The following is a 13,800-nucleotide window of genomic DNA, read 5'->3' on the forward strand; positions in this document are numbered from 1 at the left end:
GAGGCTCTGGTCCCTTTGCCCCCACATGCAAGCCCCCCCCCCCCCCCGCCCATCTTTGGACCCTTAGAATGGATCCATCCAGCACACACGGTGCACCACTGGGAGAGCAAGAAAGCATAGGTAGGGGCCTCCTGCTGCTGGTAGGTATCCAGATCCACCTCCCATCCCTTCAACCTGCTGAGCCTGCTCAGGCTCCCAACCTCCTGATGCCCTCACCCCTAGACCCCTACTGTTTACTTCAGGCCCTGGTTATTTGGGTGCTTTACTTGGATCTGTTTCTCCCAGTCACCAGTCTCCCCTCCTATCCTTGGGATATCATGCAACTGTAGCCATAGATAAGAGACATGGCACCCTGTCTGTTGGGTAGCCCAAGGGACCCACAGAGATCAACCTAAGGCTGCCCCGCCTCCTCTCCAGGGCAGTAGGCTTCAATGCTTCTGCTTCAGCCGGCTTAGGCTGCTCAGTCTTCTTGGTGGGCTGTGCATTTTCCCCACTGCATTAGTCTGTGGGTCGTGTCATCCCTTTCTGTGCTCCCACAGTGCCCAGTTAGGGCCTCCCTTTAGCCATTACCACAGGGTGTGGTGTGTTACTGTTGTCTGTCTTGTGCCTTTGTGGCCTCTGCTAGGCTGTGAATTGAGGGCCAAGTCTGTATGAATCCTCTCTCTATCCTTTTTACCTTGAATTACAACGATTTCTTTATAAATATAGGCTTTTTCTGTTGTGTTCTGAATTCCCTGAAGGTAAGGACTGTGCCTGATTCCTCTCCCTGTCCTCTGCCCCCAGTACAGACTGGACAGCAGTAAGGTTCTGCCCAATGAATCAAGGAGTCAAAGATCCTTGGCCTTCTGGAGCTAAGTGAGAAGGCCAGAGCGAGCCCCCCCCCCAAAAGGAAGGGGCATGTTGCCTCCCTCTGTGAATTGGATAGCGTTCTAAACCCACTGAACACCCATCCGAAATGAGTCTTCTCTCTGCTGGCCTGCTTCCAGGACAGTCACAGGACTTCCTGGTAAAGAGCTTTTCTCTGGCTTCAGCTGAGTCCTGCCTGGGTGTCTCAGGATCACAGCCCAAGCCCAAAGCCAAGCCTCGGTTTGGGTTTTCATTTCAGTGGTATCGCCCCTCTGTCCCTGATTGGCGTTTCTGTAACTGCCCCTCTTCCAGGACTCCAGGGGCGACACCGTGGTTCAGTGTGTTCTGAGCATGTCTTGGTTCTGTGATACCAAGTTCCAGAAGTGCCCTCTGTACTGTAGAAACTACCAGGACTCTTGGAAACAAGGGAGATGAATAAAGAGCTTAATTTTGGTGACTGCTGTTTGTGTGTTTTGTTGTTGTTGTCAAACTGTGAGGTGATTTTTTTTTTAAAGATTTTATTTATTTATTTGAGAGAGAGAGAATGAGAGAGAGCACATGAGAGGGGGGAGGGTCAGAGGGAGAAGCAGACTCCCTGCCGAGCAGGGAGCCCGATGCGGGACTCGAACCCGGGACTCCAGGATCATGACCTGAGCCGAAGGCAGTCACTTAACCAACTGAGCCACCCAGGCGCCCCAAACTGTGAGGTGATTATCATCCTAATACTTATATCTAGTTTGTACCCAGCTTCTTTCGAAAAATGGATTTGAGGCCTTTTCTTGCTTTCCATAAGAACTTTTACTTTCGGAAAGCTTTATTAATAATAATCCTTTGTACTTTAGCACACTGTCATTGGAATACAGTTGCCTATTGAGGGAAGCCGGGCAGAGATTACCATGACTGATAAGATTGGGTATTACTGGTTTGATTGCATATTACACATGAGCTATTAAGTGATTAAGTGGGGGAGCTGGGATACACAGAATCACCCCGTCTGGTATCAGCCCCGGGGCTTGTCACTGCCCATCTTACTTCTTTTTGCAAAACACCCTGAGATTGTTCCCAAATTGTAGCTGGCAGGGCCACAAATGCTTACCTCAGTGACGTGGGGTGATAGCTTTAACTCACTCCGCTTTCTTAAATTGTTGAAAAGTTTTAAATGGGCATCTCTTTCATCATAACACTAAGAGTTGTATAAGGATGAAAGAATCAATGTACAGAACTGCTAATTTACCTCCTAAAAACAGTTTTATAATAATTATTGATATGATCATTTAAAAAAATCCAATGATCTATTTTATTTTTGTGTGTTTAGTTGGATTGCCTGGAGACCTTTGGGCTTGAGAGGAATATGCACTACTCCATAAACTTCAGTGCTCAATTTCTTTTTTAAAGATTTTATTTATTTGAGAGACAGAGAGTGCAAGAGAGCACAAGCAGGGGAAGTGGCAGAGGGAGAGGGAGAAACAGACTCCCCGCTGAGCAGGGAGCCCAACACGTGGGGCTCGATCCCAGGACCCTGAGATCATGACCTGAGCCGAAGGCAGATGCTCAATTGACTGAGCCACCCAGGAGCCCCTGGTGCCCAATTTCTTAAACTCCTATTCAATAAAACATTGAAAACCTCTTAAATATTTAAACAATAACAAATTTGATTAAACTGCCTTCAACAGAAATACCAGTTACAAATTTAGTATAGCTGATCCTTTTGAAATTTCAAATACCATAAATAATAGATAAAACATAAGTCCAATGACTCTAAAAGATATCCTTATACCAAAATGGAGTACAGAAGAGCTAATGCCATAGATTTGACTTTGTTAGTTATTGTTATTACACCTTTTGGGGGGTTCTAACTTTTAAACCTCTCCAGAGTTTGAGTGGCTTCATCAGGCTTCCCCCCCCCACCACACATTCCTAGCTCTTTAGTAATAGCAGGTCCAAAGGGAAAAGAGTACCATTTCAGACAAGCACCATTTCCACTGGGAACATTAACATGGGAGGTTGGAGGCCTGGAACCACAGACAGCTGTCTTCTCCGTGGGTGGAGAATACCTGAATGCAGGAGAAGCCTGAAGGAATGGAGCCAGGCAGAAACAGTCCTAATGATCTCTACTAGGCTTCTCCCTGTTATGGGACCTTATAACCGCCCCCCCAATGTTTTTTTGACTTTTATTTATCTCTTAAGCTAGTTTGAGTTGGGTGTATACCGCTTGCCAGCAAAAGAATATGAATACCCATCCTCACAGGAAATTTGATTACTTGGTACCCGAGCCTGTGAGTCACTACCTGAAGCAGAACCCCATTAACTTTCAATGCAGTCTACTAAAGTTAACAGCATTACCTAAAAGGTACATTACCAGGAGAGTCCTTGGGATAGAATGGAGGGAGGACTGAACTAAGAGGGGTCGAGAGTCCAGGGTCTTTGTCCTAGAGCTTGCCACTGACCTGATGGGCAACTTTGTGCCAGCCGTTGGCCCTCTCTGGGAACCCACTTATTCAGCTATAGCAGGGGGATAATCCTTGCCCTGCCATCACCAGGAGTTATGTGGGTCTGAGGAGCTAGTGAATCCTCAAGAGGGTTTAGGAACTGATGCAATGTCATGCAAATAGAGGACAAATTACCATTCACTCCTTGATCTCCATCATCCATCAGCATTGGCGACATTTGACAGTCAAATGCTGAAAATGAAGGTGATGGATGGAGGGAAGGAGGAGAAGGCAGGGCCCACTGAGGAAGGCACTTCAAGGCTGGACAGCGATCTTGCCTCACCTCTGTCCTGTCCTTAAGCAAACTGCAGGCTTCATGGTTTTGTCCAACCATTCTGATTTTGCCCCAGACCTTTCACTCCCTTCCTATGAGGAATGACCCAGCCTGGGTATAAAAGAGGGAAATCTCAGCCCCAAGTAGGAAGGGACTTGGTCTGAGTCATCTGTGTTTTCAGTGCCCACCATAAGGCCAGGCATAGCACATACAGGAAAGAAGGATGCAAGAGGAATAGCATTTGTAAGTTGCCTACTGTGGGTTGAGTTATACATACATCATCTCATTCAACAATCCATTTTATAGATGGAAAAGTTGAGGCCCAACAAAGGTACAAGATATGATCCAATGTCACACACCTGTAAGTGATGAAGTCTGATCCGATTCCAAACCTATATTTTTGTCATATGGCAAATAAGAGGCAGAACTGTGAGGGATGCTTACCCTGCAGGTTGACGTGAGGCAGAGACAGGGCCTCTTAATTCCTTGGAATTAAGGTAAGAGGCCACCGGTAAGAGGCTAGTGATGATGACCCCTGTAGTAATAACAGGTCTCACAGTTGTACTAAAGTGGCCTCTCAGACCAAAGGTCTTCCCCTTTTATTTCACTCAAGAGAAATGCATTAGGGGCGCCTGGGTGGCTTAGTCATTAAGCGTCTGCGTTCGGCTCAGGTCATGATCCCAGGGTTCTGGGATGGAGCCCCACATCGGGCTCCCTGCTCAGCGGGAAGCCTGCTTCTCTCTCTCTCCCTCTGCCCCTCCCCCCCGCCCATGCACTCTCTCTCTCTCAAAAAAAATTTTTTTTTAATTAAAAAAAATCTTTTAAAAAAAGAGAAATGCATTAATTTCTTTCCTTGGAAGCCCAGATCTAGCTGGAGATTATTTTCCAGTAGCTCCAAACTTCAGAAGAGCTGCCTCCCACAACCCAGAGTCATCCTAAACATAGATTGTATTGTCATCAACCAGGAATAGAATCAGGGTGAGAGCATGGATTCTCTTGAGGGGTAAACATAGAACTTGGATGGCAGGTGAAGCTGACTTAGTGCTGAGTGAGGTCAGGGCCAGCAGGCGCTGGGCAGGCCTCGGACTGAGCCACAGGTTGGAGATAGCAACCCTTCTCTGCCTTTCCCCACTGTGGGAGGGTCCCTGGAGCTGTACCCAGTGGCCAGGTCTGAGGCTATAATGCACTGGAGATGGTCCTCCCTATATCGTCTCTAATCCTCACAACAACCAGGGGAACAAGGCATTATTGTCCCCAGCCTACAGACAAGGAAACTGAGCCTCAGAAAAGTTAAATGATTGGGCAAGTATCTTAACTATAATTTCATCTGTAAAAACTAGGATAATAAAAGTATCTCATAGGGTTGTTGTGAGGGTTAAGTATAAATACTCTATGTGTATTTAAACTTAGATAAAAATTAAAAAGTGCCTGGCACATAGTAGATCGTCAAAGAATGGGATCTGCTGCTGATTATGATTCTTCCCTGTAGTAATCATATTAGCCCATCAAGTGGGCAGAGTGTGGTCACATTACTTTTCAGCTTACGTGTGCATATGAATCACCTGGAGAAGTTAAAAAAGATAGGTTCCTGCCCCCACCCCCACCCCCAAGAATCTACTCCGGTAGATCTGGGTGGGGCTTGAAAATTTGCATTTCTAACAGGCCCCCAAGTCATGCCTGATGCTACAGGTCCATGGACTACTCTTTGAATAGCGCTAATATTTCAATACTCCCCCTCTCCATCCATTGCCCCACCTGCCTCTTACTCACACCCTTGCCAGCTCCAGGTGCAGGAAGAACATAGCCTGCTATTACTAATGTCCATGTGGAGCCCATTTTATTTCCCAAATAGGTGTCTAACTTCGGTCTCTAGGCTGCCAGTGAGCTGCATCTTGCCTGGGTCAGAAATTTAGCTTTCCCATGGCGTGGTAATTGCCTGGGATTCCTACTGATTTCTTGCCAAATCTCATGGAGTTTAAAGGTTGACACCACAGCTTGGGCACAGACCTGGGCCTGTGGGCACAGGACGATTTCCATCTGTAAAGCAGATTTGTGAGACTCCTGTACTTAGCCAAGTACTGAGGAAGCAGTGGAAAAAGAGGCCCTGGGTTAGCTGGGCTGCTGAGGACTCAGCTCTGTGAAGAAGGGCTTTTCATACCTGCAGAGGGAAGAGTGAGGGTCAGCACAGAGCATGAGCTAAGACTGGAGAGTTGCCAAGCTAGAGATTGCTGAACTCTATTAGTATGAGGGTCGAAGGTGAATAATCTGACGCTATCTCTGGTCTAGACTGTTATTTTCTGCTCTTGGTGACCACACAGTGTGTGCCATAGGCAAAGGTCCTCCTTACTGTCTCCTGATAACCCTCTCCTTAGTTCCTTCCCCTCAGGGTCCCCAGGCCCAAATCTCTTTGGATCGAGATGTTGGAAATGATCAGCAATCTGTATAGTGCCCTTTTTGCTACTCTATGTTCCTGATTTGAAAGCTGAGGTTTCTGTATTGAAATAGAAAGATGGTTTTAGGCCATGGAGTTTGGGTTAAGGTCAAGTCCTATGGGCAGATAGGAGCTTTGAGGGGAAGGTACCATGTCCATTTGTTCACCACATTATTCCATCCCCTGGCATAGTAGGTACTCAAAAAAATTTGTTGACTGAGTGAATGAATGGCCATTCCACATTCAATCCTCCAAAATTGGGAACTCAAAAGTGGATATTAGGCAGGATAGGACACACTTGCCTTTCCTGACCTCACTCCTTTGGTTTGAGGACTTGATGGCATCTAAATGACCCAGAAGATGATCCCTGGTAGCCTGAGTTAAAGTGAACCCTGGATTCAGGGAGGTACTATTAAGAGGCTCCCAGGCCAGAGCTGAGGAACACCTTCTTTGTCATTCCAGTAATCCAGGTTTGTACCACGGTCTATGTTGTTACTGGAAAACCTTTCCTAATGCATGATCTGAACACTGTAGTTCGGCATCTGCTGTGTTGTCAAACACTGAGGGATGCTTGGGTGAGCGCCTTGACCCGGAACCTTGAAAGTTGAGAGCGAGGCTCCCAAGGTCAGCGTGGTGGTGTTAGCAGGAATCAGTGAGAGAAGACCTAAAGGAGAAGCTGAATCAGGAGGCCAGGGTCTGGTGTGTCAGCTGCCTTCCGCCTCTCATGTGAAGAGTCCACCTTGCTGGAAAGTAACAGTTTCCTTAGGACACTCAGGAGGGTCACGGTGGGGCTGGGGTGTAGGGTTCCAGGTTTGTTTTCCAGGCCAATGAGTATCCCAGTGCTTCCAAAATTGCAAATGGAGGGCACAGGCGTCCTATTAAGCCCAGAGTCAGGAGGTGGGCAGATCCTCCCTCATCAGATCTCCCTGAACCCAGTGGAGCCTGACAAGGATCCACAGCTGCAAACACACTTATGCTTGCCCAGGAGCTGAGGCTGATCCCATCAGCTAGGGGCAGTCGGGTTCCAGATTCAGGAGCTCGGGTAGGTGATGTGTTGGGCAGGGCTGCTGCTTTTGTTGCGTCATACAGAAGTGCCTGGCCGAAAGCCAGCCAACGCGGAGCTCCCCAACATGTGTACCTGTAGGGCGGCAAATGCCTGTTTTCCGACTGGTACTGGGTAGACCATGGAAAACCCCGGGTTTGGGTGTCTGAGGTGAAGCTAAGCATGACTTCCTGAGAGCTCTGGACTGGGGAGCCCATGCGTAGCTTCTTTGGGAGGTGCTGGGACCAAGGGCTGCCTCTCCTCCTTGCCGTGTCTGAGAGAGGTTGACCCGGGCCTGGGATAGGGCTGCCCTGTATCCAAACCATTCTCAAAAGAGGCCTGTGTACTTGACAGTGGGACCTCTGGTCTGTGGGTAGGAATTAGTAACAGACTGTGGAAGGACATCTCACTTAAATGACATTTAGGAGAATGTACTTCATTGAATAGAATCTTACAGAAAAGAGCAAGATGATAGGAAATTAGGGTTATGCCGGGAACCAAGAGGAAGCTTGGAACAGCAGTAAAGGCTCTTAGTCTACTTTCTTTTTTTAGCTCTCACTCCTTCCTCCTTCCTTTCTTTCTTCCCTTTTAAAAAACAAAACAAAACAAAACAAAAACAGCTGAGTGAGACCTTGGGCAGTTTCTTAAACTCGTTGAGCCTGCATTTCTTCTCTGTAAAGTGGGCACAACAACGTGAACCCCAGGTTGTTGAGAGGATTCAGAGTGTGTCTATGTGATGCAATGGGGCAGGGATGGGCAAGCTCGTCCTCACCCTCCCTGCCTTGTTCCCATCTCGTTTGCGTCTCTGGGCAGTGCCAGGGGGCCAGAGGCAGTTTGTCAGTGAGACTAGAGCCATAAGGGCTCTCTCTCGTATCGAGGGGACCACAGGGACCCCCGGAGGACGCCTGGCTCCTGGCAGCTGGAGGGGCTGGTGCTAGCGAAGGCAGCGAGCCCCACCATGTCCTGTCAGGCTACCCAGCCAGTCCTCACTGCTCCTCTGGGGCGGGAGTGAGTACCTGCTTTGTGTAAAAGAAGAAATAGAAGCGTAGACTTGCCCAAGTACCGAAGGTCACATACAGCAAGTGATGGAACTGATGCTGGAACCAAGTTTCCTGGTCCGGAGGCTCTGTGGAGTCAGCACTCCACCTTTCTGCACTTCTGTAACCCCAGAAACTGTCTAGGTTTGGGCTGAGGACAGTTCCTGACACACGGAATGACAGTCCTGGGTGGAGGCTGTGAGAGAAACCTGAGGAGCAGGGATCTCTGTGAGTTTGCCTCACCACCCTCCTCCCCCCGCCGCCCAATCTCCTGGGGCTGACCCTTGCTCAGAGTCCTGCTGGAACAAGATCCGGTGGGTCAAACCTTTACTGAGGGCCGGCCCAAGACAGGTACATCAGTGCGATTGGTTAGTTTAATGCTCACCATGGCCCTGTGAGGCTGGCCTCGCTAGCCCACATTTTAGATGACAAAAGTGAGGCTCAGAGAGTGGCAGTGATTTGCCCAAGCTCACACAAAGTCAGGAGCCTGAGCGCTCCCAGACCAGGGCTTCACCTGTAGTCTCGCGGCACTGCCAACATCGTCCACCAGGTGGCAATCTCCCCCAACTTGCTGCGGGCGGCTGGCGACCTGAAATCAGATGGCAGTGCCTGTGGTCGCTGATCCCAGTCCTTTCGGCCTGGTGTTTCAAAGCCACCCCGAAGCATCACTTAGTAACCATTGTTCCCAGCGGGAAATGGATGCCCTAAGAGGGGCTGTGGCTTCCCAGGGAAGGAGGCTCTGTGTGTGTGCCTGAACACGGCACTCGCTTCAGTCCAGTTCCATTTGCGACTGGTGCACCTGCTGCCTCGTCCTTAGCTGAGATATGCTGGGCCTCATTCCCTTGGCATCCCTCCGCCCCCTCTCTTGTCAGGCCTCGCTCCGTGGTGGCAGCTGAGCTGTCCCTTGACTCTGGCAGAGGTCCAAGGCCCAGCCTCTTCTGTAGGTGGGGTCACCCTTACCTGGTTTGAGGCTGTCTGGACAGCCTGATGGACCCATGCCCTGTTCTAACCTGTGATCTTCTTCCACGCCTGCCTACAGCCAGGAAGAATTAGGAGGGGGTCCTCTGCATCCTTCCTGGAACACCTTACCACTTCCTTTCATCACTGCTGGCTGGAACAGCCCCCCTTCTCAGAGGATTCCTGCCACTGGATTGCTCTACTAGAAATTGCGTCCCGGGCGCCTGGGTGGCTCAGTTGGTTAAGCGACTGCCTTCGGCTCAGGTCATGATCCTGGAGTCCCGGGATCGAGTCCCGCATCGGGCTCCCTGCTCGGCAGGGAGTCTGCTTCTCCCTCTGACCCTCCCCCCTCTCATGCTCTCTCTATCTCATTCTCTCTCAAATGAATAAAAAAAAAAAAAGTATAGAAACTTCGTCCCAGTCTCTGTGCTGCTCAGGGTGGGCCTGTGGGTTCCCAGCTCAGCAAGTTTTCTGCCTGGGTAAGAGAGCGAGGTTCCGCTTCTGGCAGGCATGCCCGGTTTCTCTAAGGAGCTCTGGAATAGTTCCCATTCTCCATCACGGCAGTCACTTCTCCACAGGAACAGAGCGCTCCTCACAGGGCTGTGCTGATGTCCCCCGGTTTTCCCTCCTAACACTTCCGTGTGTCTGTTTATAGAGTGTCTCCATAGAGTGTGGTCTTAGAGCCTCCTGTCCTCAGCTGGGGGCCTTCACAGCAGTTCCACAAGCCTGAGACCTCAGGGGAAGTCCTACTCTACATCCTGTCAAGCAAAGGTCATTTACGGACACAAAGGGTTTAGTTTTGAAGTGAGGGAGACTAGGAGCTCCACAAAGGCAGGGACCTGCCATTTGAGTTCCACGTTGCCAGCACCCATCACAGGACCTGCATGGAGTAGGCCTGGGCAGATCTCTCACATGAGTGAGAGTCCCTGAGGTGACCTCTCCCCGATGCTGGATTAGGTTGGGTCACCTCTCAGAGCAGGATGGCTCCCCTCCCTCTGGAGCCCCCACATTCCCCTCTGCAGGAAGTGGGAGGATGGAGAACAGAACAAATATTTATGGCTGCCGGGTTCCCGTGCTTCTCTTGTTCTCATGCCTTCTCCATGATTTTTGCTAAATCTATGTATTCTTAATATTTTTCTTTAGCATATTTTATGTATATGCCTAATCTCACTATCTCCTAAGTAATAATATTCATGAAATCATAGGCTTGATATGTTAGTTTTATTTTTTTCCTAATACACACTGATATAAATATGTAACTATTAAAAAATATTAGCAGAGGGCGCCTGGGTGGCTCAGTTGGTTAAGCGACTGCCTTCGGCTCAGGTCATGATCCTAGAGTCCCGGGATCGAGTCCCATATCGGGCTCCTTGCTCAGCAGGGGGTCTGCTTCTCCCTCTGACGCTCCCCCCTCTCATGTGCTCTCTCTCTCTCATTCTCTCTCTCAAATAAATAAATAAAATCTTTAAAAAATATTAGCAGAGACCACTGACAAACATCCTGTGTGCTCCCAGTGAGGCGTGTACCGCACTTGGGGTATTTATTTTTCACAAAACCCTATGAGGTCAGTGATGTTATTTCTGTGTTACAGAAGCTCAGAGAGGTGAACTGCCTTGGCCAAGGTCACATAGAGTCTTTTGATCTTGACCTTACCGCCTCCAGATAGGAGAGGGGAAGGGAGGCTGTGTGTTGAGGGGAATGCGGGGTGGAAGGGGATGCGGGCAGCTACCAAAGAGAAATGCCGGTGGCGGAGAAGACAGGCGGTGGGGGCAGGACTCCACGTCAGAAAGGCAAAGGGCCTGAGTGCCCGACGACCTATGCTCAGTAATGGCCGTGCAGATAGCCCAGATTGGCCTGCATGTATGTGACGAGGATTGATTGTGCTAGCGGGCCCAGTAATTGGATGATGAAAGCTCTGCCGCTGGGACCGCTCGCTGGAGATTAATTATTAGGGAGGAGGGGAGTGGCCGGGATGACGCCGGGCGGTGGCGTCTGTGACCCCCCCTGCAAGAGCAGGCAGCCAGACCTCAGCAATCCGGCGGACCCCTCCGCATGCAGCTGCTACCCAGAGAGGGAGGCCGCTGGTCCAGAGCCAAGCCATGCCATGTTTCATGGCAGAGCGGGGGTGCGGGGTTTGGGAGGTCCCCAGGAGGAAGGCCATTCCTGGGAAGGAGCAGCAGCTACGGCGGCAGGAGGAGCCTGGGCTTGGAGTCAGGAGGCCAGAGGGGAAATCCCAGCTTTGTCGCTTACTGGCTTTGTAGCCTTGGAAAGGTGGCAATATCTTTGAGCCTCAGGTTCCCCAGCTGTAAAATGGGGAGGACGGTGCTGACTTCACTAGGAAGTTGTGAGGATCCAAGGAGATTATTGGGCCCTCTAGACCCGGCACCCACTCTGGGGAAGCTTTTATCTTCACCCCCACTGCTCAGGTCTGGCCCTTGTCCCCCCACCTGGGGCCTGCGTGTCCTTCCTTATCCTCCCCAGGGCTCTAAAACTTGGTGCCCAGCCACTGTGGGTACTTTCTGCATCAATGTCAAGGTCCCCAGCAGGATGGGGAAGCCAAAGGGTTGGAGGATCCCAAGAGGAGGCCCTGAGGGGAAGGCACGGTTAGAGAACGAGTCAGTCCTGAGTCCAGCCATCTCCAGGCTCTCTAGGAGAGCCTCTTGCTGGCATCCGATTCTGCTCACACTCGGCAGGACTCTGGCTTGGCTTTGAGGGATTTGTCATGCACCTCTCTCAGAGGCCTCAGGGTCTGAGGGTAAGGGCTGGGGATGAAGAGAAGCGGCCCTAGTTCACCTGGGGCAGGAGGAGTGGGCTCAGGAGGAAGAAGCTCTAATTCCAGCTCTGCCATTTAGCCAGCTAGCTGTGTCCAGCTTTTGCTTACACATGACCTTTCGTGGCCACAATCACCTCCATGGCTCCTCCCTCCACGCCACCTTGGAGTCTTCACTTCTTCCTGCCAGAGGCTCCCATCCTTCCCAATTCATATGCATGACAGAAGGAATCTGGCCATGATCAAGGGGTCACAAGGCCCTCATAGATCTGTGGGAGGGACAGGCCCCTGGACTGCCATGCCTCTTAGCAGACGAGGGTTGAGGTTGGACGAGCTCACACATGTAAGGGGGGGCCTGGCACATGTAAGTACTTGGAAGACTTTGAATGAAACTCAGAAATCCTCCTCTCACACCACAGACCTTTCTCCTGGCCCCTTCCTTTTGCCTTCACCCTCGTGGAGGCCTCCAGCCTTGAATTCAACGACCGCTGAAGTTTTTCTTGGCCTCTCTCCCTCTCCCCGCCAGCCTGGACCTTGGGGTGGGGGGGGTGGCACTGTCCCATCCAGACCCCTTGCAGTACCCTGCACCCCCCCACCCCAGCAAACCTCCCCCCACTTAAAGTTGCAGACCCCAGCTCTGCTGTCGTTCACAGACCTCCTGCCAAGGTCTCTGTCACTGGGAAGGGAGTAGGTGACGACTGTGAGGATTCACTGAGCACCTCTAAGCACCTGGCCCGCTGCTCAGTGCTTTCCCCATTAACGTTATGAACGCTTTACAGTCCTCCTTGAGACGAGGCTTTGCCCAGATGAGAACAAGGAGGTCTGGCCCGGTGAGAGGACGTGAAGCCAGCTCTAACTACAGATCCCTGGCTCACGAGGCAAGCCTCTGGTGGGAGCACTAGCATCATGAAGCTTCCACAGGGCACACTGGCATTTCCCGCCTTCTCTCTAGCTTTACAAGGTGAGTTAGCTAACAGCTAACTTTTATCGAGCCCTTTATGCTCGCCAGGCACTGTTGTAAGCACTTGACGTGTATGTACCAATTCACTGTGTCTTCTTCATAACTCTAGAGGATAGGCTCTGTCAGTATCCCCGTTTTGGAAACAAGGAACTCAGGTTCAGTAAGTTGGCCACAGTCACGTCATCCTAATGGAGCCAGGCCGTCTCCCTGCAGGCCCCCAGCTCACAGCCAGGCCGTCTCCCTGCAGGCCCCCAGCTCTTGACCACTGTGCTACAGCATGGAGGCCACAGAGCTGCCCCCATTTCAGTTCAAGGCCCCGGAGCCCATTTTCTGCCCACTTCCTCCAGGAAGGTTCCATCAGTCATTCCCTACCCAACCCCCACACCTTTAAGTTTTCTCTTCCCGCTGGATCCTTGTGACTTTCCCATGCCGACAACGTCCTCCATCCCAGGTTACTCTGCAGCTACTTCTCTCTCTCTCTCTCTCTCTCTTTTTTAAAGATTTTATTTATTTATTTGACAGAGAGAGAGCAAGAGAGGGAACACAAGCAGAGGGAGTGGGAGAGGGAGAAGCAGGCTTCCCGCGGAGCAGGGAGCCCGACGCGGGGCTCGATCCCAGGACCCAGGGCATGGGTCCATCAGGCTGTCCCAGTCTGATGGACCATGACCTGAGCCGAAGGCAGACGCTCAATGCCTGAGCCACCCAGGCGGCCCTGCAGCTACTTCTCTTCCTTTCCTCCCCTCACAGCCCAGGTTCTGGAGAGAGTTTCTCCACGTGTTATCCACGCTTCCTCACCCCTCTTCCAAACTGACTTCCACTCCTCCCACTCTGCCCTAAGCAGATGGAGACGGCGCCCTCCCCTTTCCAGAGGAAAAACTGCGTGCCCATCCACAGCTGAAAAGAACCCGTCAACCAAACATGAGATCAGCTACGTAAGTTGTAAAACATGTTACAGATCTAGCAGTTCCGCGGCAAACGCAATCAAGATTAAAA

This window comes from Neomonachus schauinslandi, chromosome 11 (genome assembly GCF_002201575.2).
Source record: "Neomonachus schauinslandi chromosome 11, ASM220157v2, whole genome shotgun sequence".
NCBI lineage: Eukaryota > Metazoa > Chordata > Mammalia > Carnivora > Phocidae > Neomonachus > Neomonachus schauinslandi.